This window comes from Pleuronectes platessa, chromosome 1 (genome assembly GCF_947347685.1).
Source record: "Pleuronectes platessa chromosome 1, fPlePla1.1, whole genome shotgun sequence".
Taxonomy (NCBI): domain Eukaryota; kingdom Metazoa; phylum Chordata; class Actinopteri; order Pleuronectiformes; family Pleuronectidae; genus Pleuronectes; species Pleuronectes platessa.
In genome coordinates this window covers 8485883-8502114 of record NC_070626.1, presented here as the reverse complement: position 1 = coordinate 8502114, position 16232 = coordinate 8485883, and the positions used below count along the sequence as shown (strand labels likewise).

The window sequence follows — 16232 nt, the reverse complement described above, 5'->3', positions numbered from 1 at the left end:
ATTTATAAATGTCAAGGTCCAAGTAATATTTTTACATGTCCAAAGCCGACATGTCAGTTTATCCTAAGGCCGTCCTGCAGCCAAGCCTGAGGGATTAGGATCCAACTTCCCGACCCAACCCCCCCCCACACCACACACGCCTCCCTCCACAGGGCTCATCTCCACAGGAAACTCCCCGGAAGTTATCCCCGCCCCCACATCTGGGAGCCAATGGTACAGTCCAAAAGGTTTAAATAGCAACAGGCTCCACTGATACTGAGTGCAAACTGTGTGATACTGTACAGGATTTTTTGCGATACTCTTGATCTCTAAAACGGGTCCTTTACAGAGAGGTCAAAGGTCATTGCCAGCTTCCAGGACAGCAAGATTCTGACACTTCAGAGGGGCAGACGCTTGCCATCATGGAAACTTAAACCTGGGCCTTCATTGGCCCACAATGGTCGGAAGAGATCTCCATGAGTGTGCATTTTGTAGATTCCATTCAAACACCTAAAAACTACACTTTGTGGTGTTAAGATCCAAGTAGTGGACTATAATGGGGTATTGGGATAAAGGTTCCCTATAGTAACATCAGCCAAGATGAGCCTTGCTGTCCCATAAACAGAAAGTAGCTGTCAAAGTGTCAGTGAATGAGACACTGACTTTCTACAGTGGCTGCTCATCCATCCTGACTCACTCTGCACAAGCATCAGCATAAATGGCTCATTCTTTCTCCCTCAAAGCAGGAAGGGGCGTGGGTGAGCACAGACATGATTATGGACAAGTTTAAGTGGCACCTGCTGGAGATGGATAATCATAACTCTCCAGCACCACATCTCATCCCTGTGGTTTATATCCAGAAAATATCCAGAATCAGAGGGAAGGAAGGCCTGACGCCACAGAGGGAACGGCAGTTATGTTTGGAGGATCTGATGGATTGATGAGAGCACATTTTTAAATTATACTACATTATATAATATGTTACAGTTCAAGTGTTGAACTTGAATGCTTTGATCATTAGTTGTGAAATCATGAAATCTTTAAAATGTCAAGAAGATATTTCATTTAGTCCCTGTGATACCTCTGTGACCTGCCTTGGGCGTTCTCCATCTCAATGTCAGGTGAGAGAGGCTCCAGCTTTCCCCACAGCCCTCAAAGAAATGAGCGATACAGATAATGGATGGATATTGAATTTACTCTCATACGAGCGATTAACTTAAACTGGGAATTATTTGACATTTTATCAACAAAAATAAGTAAGATTATACATTTTCTGTTGATTGACTTGATCAAAAGCACTAAATATAGATATCTTACTACCCGAGAGTACTCTTCATATCAGAGTAATCATCTTGCAACCTCATACACTCTATAGGATCTACCTGGTTATTAGTAAAACATAAATTAAACTGTTAATTATTAAAGTCTATGTTTGTACATGGTTACGGATTCTCCCTCGTTTTACATTAATGTGTAAAATTTCACTAATGGTATGCATGAAAACACATGTCACTTTGGTAATTACAGTAATTATTATTATCATCCATCCATGAGCAGCTGTGGAGGTAGAGCGGGTCATGCCATAATCACGGTTCGATCGTCATCTCCGCCATTCCACAAATTGTCCTCGGGGAAGATGCTGAACCCAGAGTTGCTCCTGACGGCTGTGTGTGATATACTGTATGTACTGTATGAATGTGTGTTAATGGCAAAACTGTAATGTAATTACTACAGTGATATCTGTATTCATGTAGACAATTGTTTGTAGTGTAAATATTTGATAGTAAAACTTGAATACGCATTAATATGAAATGAGGGAGAATCTGTAAACATTAGAGTTGGTTGGATCTAATGATAAGTGCTGCTACATACCTTTAGTGGTCAGCAAGACTAGAAAAGCAGCTCTATAAATACAGACCCATTTACTGTTATTGTTATCATTTATCCTCTGAGGATGGCAGCCTTTATTTTACTATAATATAATATAATATAATATAAAATAAATAAATTATAATGGTGTTTTCAATATGTTGCATTGTGGGTAATATATTACTGTCAGTAAATGGACAACACTTCAAAATGACTCTGACTACATACACTACATTATAAAAGGTCTAAGTTCTATGTGCCACTGAGCAAGTTCTTTATTCACTGCAGCCACCAGTCTGCCAACTCACACACCCCCACCTGGAGACATGGTATGTCCTGCTATGGGACATCATTATAGAGAGTAGATGTCTTGCGTAGAGGCAAAGCTCTCTAATCCGAAGGCCTGATAATTCGAGTGCAAAGAGGATTAGCTCCACCCCAGCAGAGCCATTGGCTAAATTTAGCCCCCATACTCTCTGTCTTCACCAGTCTCAATTTAACCCCTCCTCAAAGCCCCGCCCATCACGCCCTTTACCCATCCATCCACGCACGCTCTCCACCAATCGCATGCTGCAGTGCATCATTATGCCATCATGACATTCTTAGACCTGTCCAGCCATATAATCCAGTATTTAGCCCCAACAGTCCTTCATCCTGTCAATGTAAATAATCACATCTTTACGAGATCGTGTTGGTGTCAGTTCTCCTGTGAGGGGAAAGTTAGAGTTGTGGCTGCCAACTCCCCAACGTCTCTGCCCTTCATCTGCATAGCTCAGTCCTCTGGTAAACACACTGGGATTACGATGCCGGCTCGCACAATCCCTGTGATGGTGAGCCTTCTGCATCACAGTCTCATACAAGCATCCAGGAAATTAATAGCATCCACGGGGAGGATTCTGGGACAGAGTGATAAACCCACTCCGTGCTTTAATTTGAAACCACTGTTTGCAAGTTAGCTTTATTATTATCCTCCAGTGAATTCCGCAATGATTTCAGGGTCACGTGAATGTTTGTGTCTGCCTCTGACACTCGCAGCCCCTGAAGTGACTGCTCGTTGAAGATCGGGGAATTCAAGTTTATTATGCAGACTCTGCGAAATGCACATTATTTTGATTAGAATATGGTTCATGTTGACTTGGGTTGAGGGACGTATTTGCTTTTGCTGCTTTTCTTGTTTTAAATGAACATTTGATAAACGTCAACGTTGTTTGCTTTCAGTTAGATTTCTCTGAAATATCATTTATTAGCCCCTCAGGGTTTCTGTATCCTTTTGCTTTTGTTAGTTCCTCGTCCTGTGTGTATGGGAGGAAAATAACTTTGTGTAAACAAGGCAGATGCAGTAAGCAAAGCCCTGCTGGTACAATTACTGAAATACACTTTTGTGCTTTTATTTCTCTGCTAACTGGGCCTGAATGGAAGTGATGCATTTTGTGAAAAGATGTTTTTTTGTAATACTTTTTTACGGCTTGAAGCACACCTACAGTTTTGTTTTTGGCTCTTTTCCCCTCTCCATGTGATTGAGAGTGACATATTATAATTCAAATGAAAATACTTTTTAGAATAATTTATTTTCTGACTGTGTCCTCTGCAATGCAGAGATATGAAGTGTATATTGTTCTTTCACGTGCTGGTTGAACTGTGTTTTAAACATCATATCTAAAAACACTAGATCTTACAAAGAGATATTCAGAGAGATGTGTCAGCAACAATACATCAGGCCCTCCCTGTGTCTTTCCATAACCATGCATCTCTGAATTATGTGTGTGTGGATTCACTGTACCTTTACTCCTCCTGTTCGCTCCTAATTAAAGAGCAGAGATCTGCCGGAGGTAATCTGCTGGGCTTTAGTGAATTGAGGTGGGATGTAGAAGTGGGTGGGAGGTAGTGTGGGTCCCACATCCCTCTCATCGGATTGGACATGCCACGTTTGGCTTAAGTCACCTGACCGGCTCTGTGGCGTGCATCTAGGATTGAATACATGGACACACACATGGTACATGCATGGAAACAGGGAGACTTAGACAAAGATGCATATGTTGATGAACTTTGACCTACTTTTTTTCTTCTTCATCTTAATATATGCAGAAAAAGCTATTTTACCTTATACACACACACACTTAGAGAGAGAGAGAGAGAGAGAGAGAGAGAGAGACAGAGAGAGAGAGCTTGTGTGACAGTGATTTGTATAGTGGTGTGTTTAGACTGAACAAATCCCAGCTGATGGGATCAACTGGACTTACTGACCTGCAGCACCACAGACACTGACATCTTGCGGAAATGACAGGGACTGTTATATTCCAGCTCCGATGAAATGGTTTTATTTGATGAAAACACTTTTTGGGTGATATAACCAGTACTAAGTATTTCCACCTTAACTCTGCACTAAAAAAATGCCAGTCTGAGACAAAGCGAATTTTGACAGCATGGGTTGGTGATGTCACAAACCTAAGAAGCCAATCCTGTCAACTGGTGGGTCTTCTGGTCACGAAGGGCTGATCAAGTCACAAAATGAGGAAGGAAGGTGTAGACTGTAGAGCTACATTGAAGCCCTTTTAAGACCATATTTTGAATTTTTAGATGACAAACCATTTTGAATATATAATTTTAAAGGGATAGTTCACAGAAAAATTCTAATTCACTCATCATCTACTCACTACTGTGCCGATCAAGGGGTGGGTGTGTTTAGGTCCACAAATATCTTCTGAAATTTAAGGGGAAAAACTTTGATCCAGTGGAATCCGATGCAATTAAAGTAAATTGCGAGATACACATCAGACGTGATACAAAAACTGAAAAATATAACATGCCTCCATGTTGCTTGTGTGGTGTCACCCAAGTGTCCACAAGCCCCGACATCCATATCAACTCGAAACAAGGTCATTTACACCATGTTTTAAACCTTATATCCACTGATCTCTTCCTATGAGGTGTGTTCACATGTATTCAAATATATTGAATTCTGTTGCAACAAAGTTTACCAATTAAACTCCAGGCGTGTCTTTCAGACTCCCTTTAAGGAACTGGAAGAGAATTAGGGATTGAAATAAGTTGCTGGACACAATAATAATTTTTTGGAAGAATAGAAAGGTCTTTTCCTGGGAATGCTTCTTTATTTATATTTACCTTTGTTATAGTGGTGAACATGTTGTTAAAGTGTTTATAAAGTTGCAAACCTTTAATAAGAGGGCATACAATAAAGAAGTTGGTTAGTGTTAAGGATAAGGATTAAGGTGTTTCTATATTTTTCTCATTGTCTTCTTGTTGGAAGTCTATTGATACTTTATCACAATTTCATTTTTTTTTTTTATTTCTAAGTAATTTCCTCAAACAGCAGGGCACCAATATTTGGTAATCATTGCTCAAAGAGAAGTTAATGATTCCATTGTTGCAGATTATTTTCAGCTGTGGATGAATACACACGTGGTGCTCTTATTAACTCACATTCAGCTTTTAATGAAGCAACATTTCATCCAGTGGTTTCCACAGTGGCTCACTGATGTGTTTTTAATGGTTCCTCAACAACAATAGAAGTCTGCGGCAGAGAGAAATAAGCTGTATCCAGAAAGACTTGTTATAGGATCCATTTATTTATCATATATAGCACAGTGTGTGAGAATCCAACCTGCTGAAAAACTGCAACATGACTGGTATGTTGTTAACTGTGCAATAAAGAAAATAATATCATAAGGGTCAGTGACGGTGATGTACACACAGTGAATTATTTACCTGACCTTGCAACTTCACTCACTTCAGTCATCTATAGCAATGATTAAGCCATGTAACTGATTGGGTTATAAGCTTCATAGATGTTTTGGTTTATAATCAGGTTGTCTGACTCGGTGCGTGCTGTCAGAGCCACTATGCGAGCATCAGAAAGGAAATGGCGGAAATCTAAACACCTGGATGACCTGCTCGCTTATCAGTCTCTTCTCTCCTCTTTTTCTGCCTCGATTTCTGCAGCCAAAAGCACTTTTTACCAAACTGCAATTCAATCATCAGTTTCTAATCCCAAAAAACTCTTCTCCATCTTTTCCAACCTCCTTGACCCCCCCAGTCCCCCTCCTCCTTCCTCCCTTCTACCAAGCCACTTTGTCAACTACTTTACAAAAAAGATAGATGACATACGCTCTTCATTTTCGGATCCTCCTTCTATAACCACACTTCCATCAACTTCATCTTCATCACCTTCGCTTTCCTCTTTCACCCCCCTGTCTCCCAATCAAGTTCTGTCCTTGGTTACCTCCGCTCGCCCGACCACCTGCCCCCTTGACCCCATCCCTTCTCACATTCTCCAGTCTATTGCTCCTGACCTTCTTCCTTTTCTTACCCACCTTATCAACACTTCCCTGTCAACTGGCTGTTTCCCTAATTCTCTGAAGGAGGCAAGAATAAATCCTCTCCTGAAGAAATCCACCCTTGACCCGTCTGAAGTAAATAACTACAGACCTGTCTCTCTTCTTCCCTTTGTTTCCAAAACTCTTGAGCGCGCTATCTTTAATCAACTCTCCTCCTATCTTAACCACAATAATCTTCTTGACCCTCACCAGTCTGGTTTGAAGGCAGCTCACTCAACTGAGACTGCTCTCCTTGCTGTCTCTGATCAGCTTCACACTGCTAGAGCAGCCTCTCTCTCCTCTGTCCTCATCCTTCTAGACCTCTCTGCTGCATTTGACACAGTGAACCACCAGATCCTTATTTCCTCCCTTCAGGACCTGGGTGTGTCAGGCTCTGCTCTCTCCCTGCTCTCTTCCTACCTCAATGAACGCACTTATAGGGTAACTTGGAGAGGATCTGTGTCTGAACCTTCTCCTCTCACTACTGGGGTCCCTCAGGGTTCAGTCCTTGGTCCTCTCCTCTTCTCCTTGTACACCAACTCTCTCGGCTCTGTCATTCACTCACATGGCTTTTCCTACCATAGCTATGCTGATGACACCCCACTAATTTTGTCCTTTCCCCGATCTAAAACACAGGTAGCAGACCGAATCTCTGCCTGTCTGACTGACATCTCTCAGTGGATGTCTGCACACCATCTAAAGATTAACCTCGACAAGACTAAAATACTTTTCCTTCCAGGGAAAGACTCTCCCATCCACGACCTGACTTTTAACTTTGACAACTCTGTGTTAACCCCCACTCAGACTGCTAGGAACCTGGGTGTGACACTCGATAGCCAACTCTCCCTTACTACCAACATTAATGCAACAACACGGTCCTGTAGATTCATGCTGTACAACATCAGGAGAATACGCCCCCTTCTCACTCAGAAGGCAGTGCAGGTTCTGGTCCAGGCTCTGGTCATCTCACGCCTAGATTACTGTAACTCCCTCCTGGCAGGTCTACCTGCTACTGCCATCCGACCTTTGCAGCTCATCCAGAATGCAGCAGCTCGACTGGTTTTTAACCAACCGAAATTCACTCACACTACTCCGCTCCTCCGCTCCCTTCACTGGTTACCAGTGGCCGCTCGCATCCGGTTCAAAACACTAGTACTTGCGTACCATGCTGTGAACGGATCAGGTCCAGTCTACATCCAGGACATAGTCAAACGTTACACCCCAGCTCGCTCACTCCGCTCTGCCTCGGCTAATCGGCTCGTTACTCCCTCACTGCAAGCTAAACATTTATCAAAATCACGACTGTTTGCTGTCCTGGCTCCTAGATGGTGGAATGAGCTCCCCATAGACATCCGGACATCTGAAAGTATACACATCTTCCGCCGAAAACTAAAAACACACCTCTTCCGACTCTACCTTGAATGAAAGAAAAAAAAAACAAAAAAAAAACACACAGACTAACAACTCTTTGAAACTAACACTTTTAGTAGCACTTAAATGGCACTTACTTATAGCACAGTCCTAGATGGTGGAATGAGCTCCCCATAGACATCCGGACATCTGAAAGTATACACATCTTCCGCCGAAAACTAAAAACACACCTCTTCCGACTCTACCTTGAATGAAAGAAAAAAAAAACAAAAAAAAAACACACAGACTAACAACTCTTTGAAACTAACACTTTTAGTAGCACTTAAATGGCACTTACTTATAGCACAATTTCTTCAAAATAAAACAAAACTGTAGTTTTGTTTTATTTTGAAGAAATTGTACTTTCTTGATTCTTGTTGTCCTGGGTCTGTACCCTCGGGGTTGATGCACTTATTGTAAGTCGCTTTGGATAAAAGCGTCAGCTAAATGAAATGTAATGTAATGTAATGTAATAATCACTGCTCTCATCAACCATGTTGCTATTTGGTCCAGGTAGCTGGTTTCAGCCCCCCCCAAAAAAACAAACGAACTCGGCTACTGCCAGAAATTAACAATAAAATAGAATCAAGTTGCTGAACATCAGTTGTATATTTAGAAGATATGTAAATGGCTGTAGAAGAAAAACTAACAATTTGCACAACTTTTCATTGGGGAGGTTGCTTGCTTCCACAAACTCAATTGATGTGATTATTCTGTTGGAGGAGTTCATTAAAGTAGAATCCCTACAAATAGCAAAAACCAAGCAAAGAACTGTACATCACAATCAATATCCCAAATTTAGGGTGTGGGTCCATGAGGGGTTTTGCAAGTTTGGCCATGATACATATACCTACTGATTGCCATAAATATTTTTAGGGGGCGCTAACAAGCCATTTTGCAACCATCAACTGTAAATACACAAAAAAACTTTGGCTGCTATTCATGTTCAACGTAAACGGATAACATTCATGACAGTGGTTTGAAATCACTTGAACTGAAAGACAGTACCAACTTAATGGCATCTGAGTGACTGCAGACAGGTCAGAATGTTGTATTAACTTGAAATATATTGATAAATGATCAATAATTTGGATATTGAACTTTACACAGTTTCGTCTGGACTGTAAACGTTTCTCAGTTCAGCTTTAACTGAAGAAAAACAATAAAATCCTCCTGGCTCAGACTGAGGGAGCAGAAATACGGATGGTACTGCTGAGTGCAAGCAGCTTTCCACTGGAATAGTGAGACAGCATATGCAGCACTCCGAAGGCACTTCAGCCAAATGATATGCCTCTCGCCCCTCTCTCTCTCTCTCTCTCCCCTCCCCTCCCCTCACATCTAGTGTGTTTTTGTCTCCGTCCAAGTGTTTACTCTGGCTTGGTTTTTTTCAGCACTATCGCTTCCATCCAAGTCCTCCAACTTACAAAACCTCTTTTAAGCACCGCACAAAGGCAGCTATGTACTTCTTTGTGTCGTACTTGTTTCCCCGTCACGCTCATGTTCTGGCAGCCGGCGGACAGCCCGTGCTTCAGCATTCCCCCCACGTCCCTCCATTCCTGCTCCAAACTGCAATAATGTGTCTGTAGGCGGCTTAGCATGGCGATGGATGAGGAGTCTTTTCAATACCACCTGCCATTTATCTAAGCGTCGGCTGGTTTCTGTGTGAGGTGGGAGAAGATGCTCCGTGCTCATGCTGGTTCAGTCGTGATGGAAGGTGTACACCTGTTGTGCTGATAACTGTGTGCATGCTGGCTTGATGAATGCCACATAGCAGCTTGTTTTGCAGAAGGTTGATCTTTAAAGACTGTGATGCAGTTTGTTGTATTTATATCACCGTAGCTATAACTGCTCTTCCAATATGCATATGTGTAATTTAGTCCACCAGTGACAGCTTGTGTCCTTTCCAAAATCATCAGAATGTTGCTTCTCGCACAAACACAAAAATTGAGTCGTACCAACTGTTCCACAAATTGTGCAGGGATGTATTTTGTGCCCCTCCATCAGGCTTAAATGTACATCTCTATTTTCACATGCTGCAGCTGAGGACGCTCCACGGCAGAAGACAGCGTATTTACTGTGGTTTCTCTCTCTACGGCAACATGCATTTATTTGGAAAAGCGGGAGGACAGCAGTTTGTTTCATCAGTAATTCTTTTGTCACAGTTACGATCCATAACAACAGATAAGCTATGCTAAGAGTGGAGCGTCCACCAAGTCTGAGTGGAACCTGATAGGTCACTCTTCTTCTTCCAGTGTCAAGCCGTCAATCTGGACTCCCAGACTCTAGAATCTTGTATGACTCTCAGCGCCCTTAGACTCACTGCTCGCTTCTTACATAACTCCTTCTCTACTGCCCCCAGGGACCACTCCTAAATTATTAACAGGGATTTTGTCTGGACGTGTGGGCTCACATGCTGGAGATGGTTGACTGAAAGCCATTGGACGTTCTTATTTCAAAGCCGCATTCTAAAGGCTCTTGTCACTCAAAAGATCCAGAATAATCCGAATTTGCAGAGTTTAAACACACCGTTTCCTTGTGCGTTATCCATTTTCATGTGAGGTTTCTTTAGAGGCTCTGCTGAATTTGATTAATCTCTGAAGCAATAACTAATTCAATTTATAAAACTCAACTTGGTTGCCCAGTGCCGGTGAAATGAATTCTCCTTTTCAGCGTGGCCCTGCTTTGCACTCCCAGATACCCTTCTGCATAGAAACGTGATGAAAAGTAAGGTCACTCATTTGAATCATTTGAAGTCGTGTGTCGAGTAGAATACATTTCACACCAGTGGGCCACTGAGGAATGGAGACATTTGAATGTTAAACAGGGCCATCATATCTGAGCACAAGGAAACCATCTCAGTCAAGTACAGACACTCACAGTTGCTTTGTCGAGAGGCAAAAAACAGTCACTGCTGTGAGTGGATCTGCTTTTCCAGGATGTTATGGGTTTGACTGAGAAGTAAATACGACCCAGGACCTTCTTGTCCTGTGTCATTGCAGGAGCCGTTTGAACCAGCAGAGGGCAGTTCAAACCACGAGAGTGTTCTTTGTCCCTTGGCTAAAAGGTGACGCACTGTCATCATGAGACAGCCCTGAAACCTCCCTGCAGACTATTACACACACATTACTAATGTTTGCACCACTGGACACACCAAGTATATGTGATTCATACATAAACGACTGGGAGGTGTAGTTTCCACCTCTGAGTAATTGGCCCATAATATGAATGACTACAGATGAAAGGCAGGACATCCTGCTCCTACAGAGTCATGTAACATGTCTGACCTTACATGTAGCATTGAGGCCTATATTCCTACAGAGTAACGGAAATTAGCTTACATGTTAAAGTTTTTTCATCCCTGTGTAGTGATACTAACGCCCTCAATACAAGATGGGATATACAGTTGCTCCTTTACAATGTTAAAAAGCAGTTATTATTTACAGTGGTGGGGGAATGGAGGAAGCAAAGCACATCAGTTCAATTCATGTATTTAGTTTTTATAGTTGTTTTGTTTTCATTTTGTGCATTAACACTATTTCCACATCTGTCTTCCTTTATGGGAACATGGCAACTTCTTTATCACTGGCAGGTGGCATAAAGAGATTGTGTGTATTACAGTTTTACCTTCACAATAAAAGCACATTAAAGTTAAAATGACAAAGAATCTGTTGCAGCTGGTCTTCTCTGCTCTGTCTGCTAGGTGTCTATTACATCTGCAGAAAACATATACATACTTTTCTTACTTCAAGCTGTTTTAAGTAAGAAAAGTATGTATACACACACACAAACACAGTGGTTAAGTTATGGCAATGGTGGGTTCAGGACAATGTAAGTGGAAACATATCGAAAGGTAAATAGAGGTCAACACAACACGTGTGTGACATGAAGTCTTGTCATTTCCAGCATGAAAACAAAGAGCTGTGTTACAAAGTGATGCTGATGATGCAGAGAAAAGCCCAATGTTGTTAATGGTGATTTGAAGCAATTTAAAGTATTTTATAAAGTAGAGCCTGACCGATATATCTGTTGGAGAATATCAGATGATGTGAGGATTTCTGCAATTATGTTTGCTGATATTTGCCGATATGAAAAGTTTGATTATACAAAGTAAAGAATGAATTAAAGATGTGCATTCATGTTTATATTTTAATTAAACATGGGCAAAATCTCAGCAACAACTAAAACAAGGGATCAAAAAATATATCTGTATATCAAAAAAGGAAGACTACCATCAATCCATTGTACATTTTAAGGTCCTTTTTCATAATATGTTATCCTAGTTTTCTCAAACTTGTATCGGCCAATAGAATTATTGCATTTGTGAGTGCTGGTAGCTGTGATTTACCTGTTGTGGTTGATATTGATATATACACCCACCACCACAGAGCCCACCAGCCTTTTGGTGCACTGTATTACTATGGGTGATTCTCTTTAATAACCACAAAAGGACCAGACAAAGATCCCACTCTGGATGGAAACGTTGACAAACTCTGTGGCATAGAGTGGCAAAAGTGTGCAGGCTCTTCTCTGTTTTGGTTTAATCTTAGGAATCAGGCTTATTTTAAAGAAATATATATATATTTATGGACTGGTATGTTGATATTGGGAATGTTTAACTCTGTAATTTTGGTTTTAGTACTGGTCCCCAAAAATCTACATGAGCTCTTGTAAAAAGTAAGAAAACTCAAAGTGAAATGGAATCTTGTGATGTTCTCTTTTAAAATCGAAAACAGAAACAGGAAGTTGATATTATGAGTGCTAGCTTCATCCTGCGGTAGAAGTGTGACGGCGACTCCGTGTCCTTATGAGGAAAAGTCCCAATCACAACTCATACTGCTGTAAACTTACATGAACGTGAGCATGCATGAATCAAAGTGTGATCGCGGTTGTTTGGGCTTTGTTCGGCCGCTGTAGAGGAGTAGAAGTGGTAGAAGTAGAAGTGGCGCAGAGAAGGAACAGCTCGGAATAGCCGCCGACTCCTCCCACAGAGTTGTCCTGGGAAACAGTAACAACTGTAAGAAAGTCTCACTTCTCATGTTTCTCTCTGGGGACTGACTGAGGAAGAAGAGGCACTCACACTTCTCCACTCCGAGAGCCACTCGAGGACTTTTACCAGGCGCGCGCTCCCGACGCTCAAACTTCGACCATTAGCGGGATTATTATGCGTCCAAAAGCTGCGTCCTTTGCTTAAGGTAAGAGGAGTCATCTCCACATGTAGCTGCTACCACGAGCTAACGCCGCTGAGCTGCGGCGTTAGCTCGTCTCTTCCTGTGTTCAGCACGAGCGGCTCCATGGCTCTTTTAACTTGTTGCTTGGTAGCCATGACATCCTTCCTCATTCAGGGGCCAATATGGCAACCTCTCAGGTTTCTGTGAACTCAGCCGCCCCACAGACCTGGACGAACACACGAACACACGAAACCACAGCTCCGGTGCAGTAATATGCGACATGAAGTCAAAGTCTGCTAGCCCTGTATGTTAGAAACCCCATTTAAGTAAGTTAACATCACCAACAAGACGTCAAAGCCATGACGGAGTATTCTTTATGAGAGCTTAAAACAAGCATTTAGACAAAAAGTACTTAGAAATATATATATATATATGTGTAAATAACTAATATAACAAGGCCTTATGATAAATATAGATACATGTATATTTAACTTCTGTGTCATGTCAATGCATTTGGTCCATCCCTTTTTGGCATTAGAAAGACACCCATACAAAACATGTGGGAACAAATACATGTCACTAAGAAGAAAGAAAAAAAGAATAATCATAAATGCTGTATATTAAAAGTGTGGGACATGTATATATATGTGTTTATATAAAAACACGATTTAACTGCTAAAATCACAAAAAATATGTTATTGTCAATTAGGAATATTCTCTATGTTGAAAAAAGTACTGAACAAAACATGTTGAAGACATACACAAAAAAGAAAAGAAAAAAATCAAATGACAAACAAAAATTGAGAAGGAATAATTTAAGCTGTATATTCCAAGTTACAATATATACAAAAACGCCAAGCCTTATTAATTAAGACATAGACAATTAGGATTTACATATATATGTAAATAACTAATATTAGGCCTAATGATAAATATACCTTTGTGACTTCTTTTACTTCTGTGTCATGTCAGTGCATTTGGTCCATCCCTTCTTTGGATAACAAGACACCCATAATTAACGTAGAAAAAAGACACAAGCGAAGAGACACACAGAAAAGAGAGAACAATCAAAAGAAATTCCAAATTTGCTCTTGCAAAAAACAGAGCATTAAGCAGTTCAGAATAGAAAACAAAACGAAACTCATTTTCTGCAAATTGGACACACCCGCTTTCTTTTAAATGTATGCAGCGTCCATTTCCCACATATTAAATGCAAAATAGGTGATAAACATATTTGTTTAAAAAAATGTATTATGTGGTGTTGATGCTGTTCTCCATAGTAATTAAGTTAAAGAAAAAGGGTAATTTTTCAGCTTCCAGGAATTCACAAGCAGTTCTGTGAGAAATAGCATTCATTAAATTGCTTTATTAATCAAGAATATAAATCCACTTTGTGCTATAAAAGTAATTTTTACAACAATAGTAATATAATGATAAATACTTCCCAGCCATAACTCTTTTCATGGGAATCATTACACTGATAGTATCCCAAATAAAACTTCACTTTAAAGCCACTGCTGGAACATTTCAGGACTCTGTAGAGCTATTTCTCATTCAGGAAGTCCAGATGCATGAGCTGATTTCACTTCATGCTTTATTTCTTCATGCCCGTGGGAGAATCTGCACACATGTAAGAGAAAACAGTAGCTCACTAATTAATTTGCACTCGCTTGACCTCACCCACTTAAAAATATTCAAAGGACCAGGCGTATAAACATGGCCGCCCTCTGGTTTCCCATGTTATAACGCACTCATAGGTTTCCTCAGAAGTCACATCATGGGCCCCATGTTCCTAATCTGTATGCTGTCTTAATGCCCACACTGAACTCTACCCAACCCTTCTCTCTACCCTACCATAATAATACTGGATCTTCGGATTCTACATCAATGATTAATTTACAACCCGCGCCCTGAGGAAATGAACGTAATGTGAAGGAGCAGCTGGAAAGACAAGTTTTAACAACATTTGTTTTAATACCTCCTACCTCACAGAATTACATCCGTGTTTGCTGTCAGAGAGGATGGATGACAGGGACTGGATACAGTTGTTATCACCCTTCTAACGTGGTGGCATGAGCCTTGTAATCACTGGTTTTGACTCAGACAGTTTGTGACAAGCAGCTGTTTGTCTTGCTGTCATTGCAGGGGCTTCTTACAGTCAGTCTTAACTCTAACCTTTGTTGTCTCTTTTGGAAACCTAGTCATCTGCTTCTTCTATGTCTGAGTGAATTGGCCTGTAAATCTGAGTCGGTGCCTCTGAATGTAAGCATATCCAATGGTGAGAGGGTCAATGGATGATGCTGTCGTCTTTGACAAATACTCAAAGTGTTGTAGGTCGAACAAACAGTCAGCATGTCTTATTTAGACCTGCCATCAAGATGATAAGTTACAGTACAAGCTGATATGACAAATCCCTGGTTATTTTAACAGCGGAGCGAAATGTTTTCTCTACTGCTTTGCTAATGCTAATGAATTTTGCTAATGAATATTAGCATAGGAGCTCAGTAAAGCTGTGACACCCCATCTTCGATGTTATCATCCATACTGATGTTTCAATGTAGAAATCATCATATTTCAATATCCCTACCCTTCCCAAGCCTTGTAAAACAGTTGGTTGGGCAGGGAAGGGGACTTTATAAAATAAGGGAATACACCTTTTCTTACTTTGTAAAGGTGCATCAGACTTACAGAATCACTTTTTCTTCACCTTTGTTACATTTACACCTGGAGTCCATACTGGCTGCTGGCCCGGTTTTACTTTATAAACTGCATGCTTGTGTGTTAGTCTGCAGGCAGAAACCGAGACTGTTGGAAACGATGACGCAGATGCATGATCCCATGTTTGCTTCCTGGGTGGATCTAATCAATTATGATGTAGCCTACTCTGATAGGTCACATCAGTGACACCTTGACGCCACATCATGTGACATCAGCTGTGACTACCAGTGGTGAAAGCAACATGGATAATGAATTTCAAGTCTTACTAACCCTTACTTTCAGTAGCATTTCCTCCTCTTGTTGCTTCAAGCTAAGAAACAGTCAACTGCAGCTAAGCAGTAGACGATCTATACCAACATACGTTTGCCCATTGTTGAAATGGTTGGATGTAAGTTATGATGCAAAGATCAAATGCTCATCTGGAAGAAGATCATCTTTGTTTAAAAAAACCCTATTTTTAAAAAAACCCTCAAGCCCTATTGAAATTGTAATGATTATTATTATTATTGAATTATATTCACTTAGTTAAATTAGAATTAGAAGATAATAATTTCTAGTCAGTTCAGAAACTATGAGGCTTCAGCCAGAAACTGCTTAGCTTAGCATAGCATGAAGACGAAAATATATTTTAGCTTGTTCAAAACGTACTCTCCAGAAATCAGAAATGTAAATATAAAAATGTGCTGGTTTGTAGGAGAATTATGTGCATGACTTTTTCTTGGCTAGAAGTCATTTCCAGGCAACCAGTGGCAAC

General features: G+C 40.8%; 1 protein-coding gene and 1 long non-coding RNA gene across 7 annotated transcripts in view; one reads left to right on the top strand and one right to left on the bottom strand.

Moving 5' to 3' along the window:
- Positions 1-11068: 11068 nt before the first annotated feature.
- LOC128439532 (uncharacterized) lies at positions 11069-12956 on the bottom strand. The gene is made up of 2 exons (XR_008338428.1): positions 12670-12956; positions 11069-12587 (listed from the first exon to the last, which is right to left on the bottom strand). It is a non-coding gene; the product is annotated as an uncharacterized LOC128439532 (long non-coding RNA).
- LOC128439456 (A-kinase anchor protein 13) overlaps positions 12357-16232 on the top strand; it is a 113475-nt gene continuing 109599 nt past the window's right edge. For all 6 annotated transcript variants that reach the window (XM_053421933.1, XM_053421932.1, XM_053421935.1 and 3 more), the window contains exon 1: positions 12357-12784. The gene's annotated coding sequence lies outside the window, so the exon portion shown is untranslated. The remainder of the gene's footprint in view (positions 12785-16232) is intronic.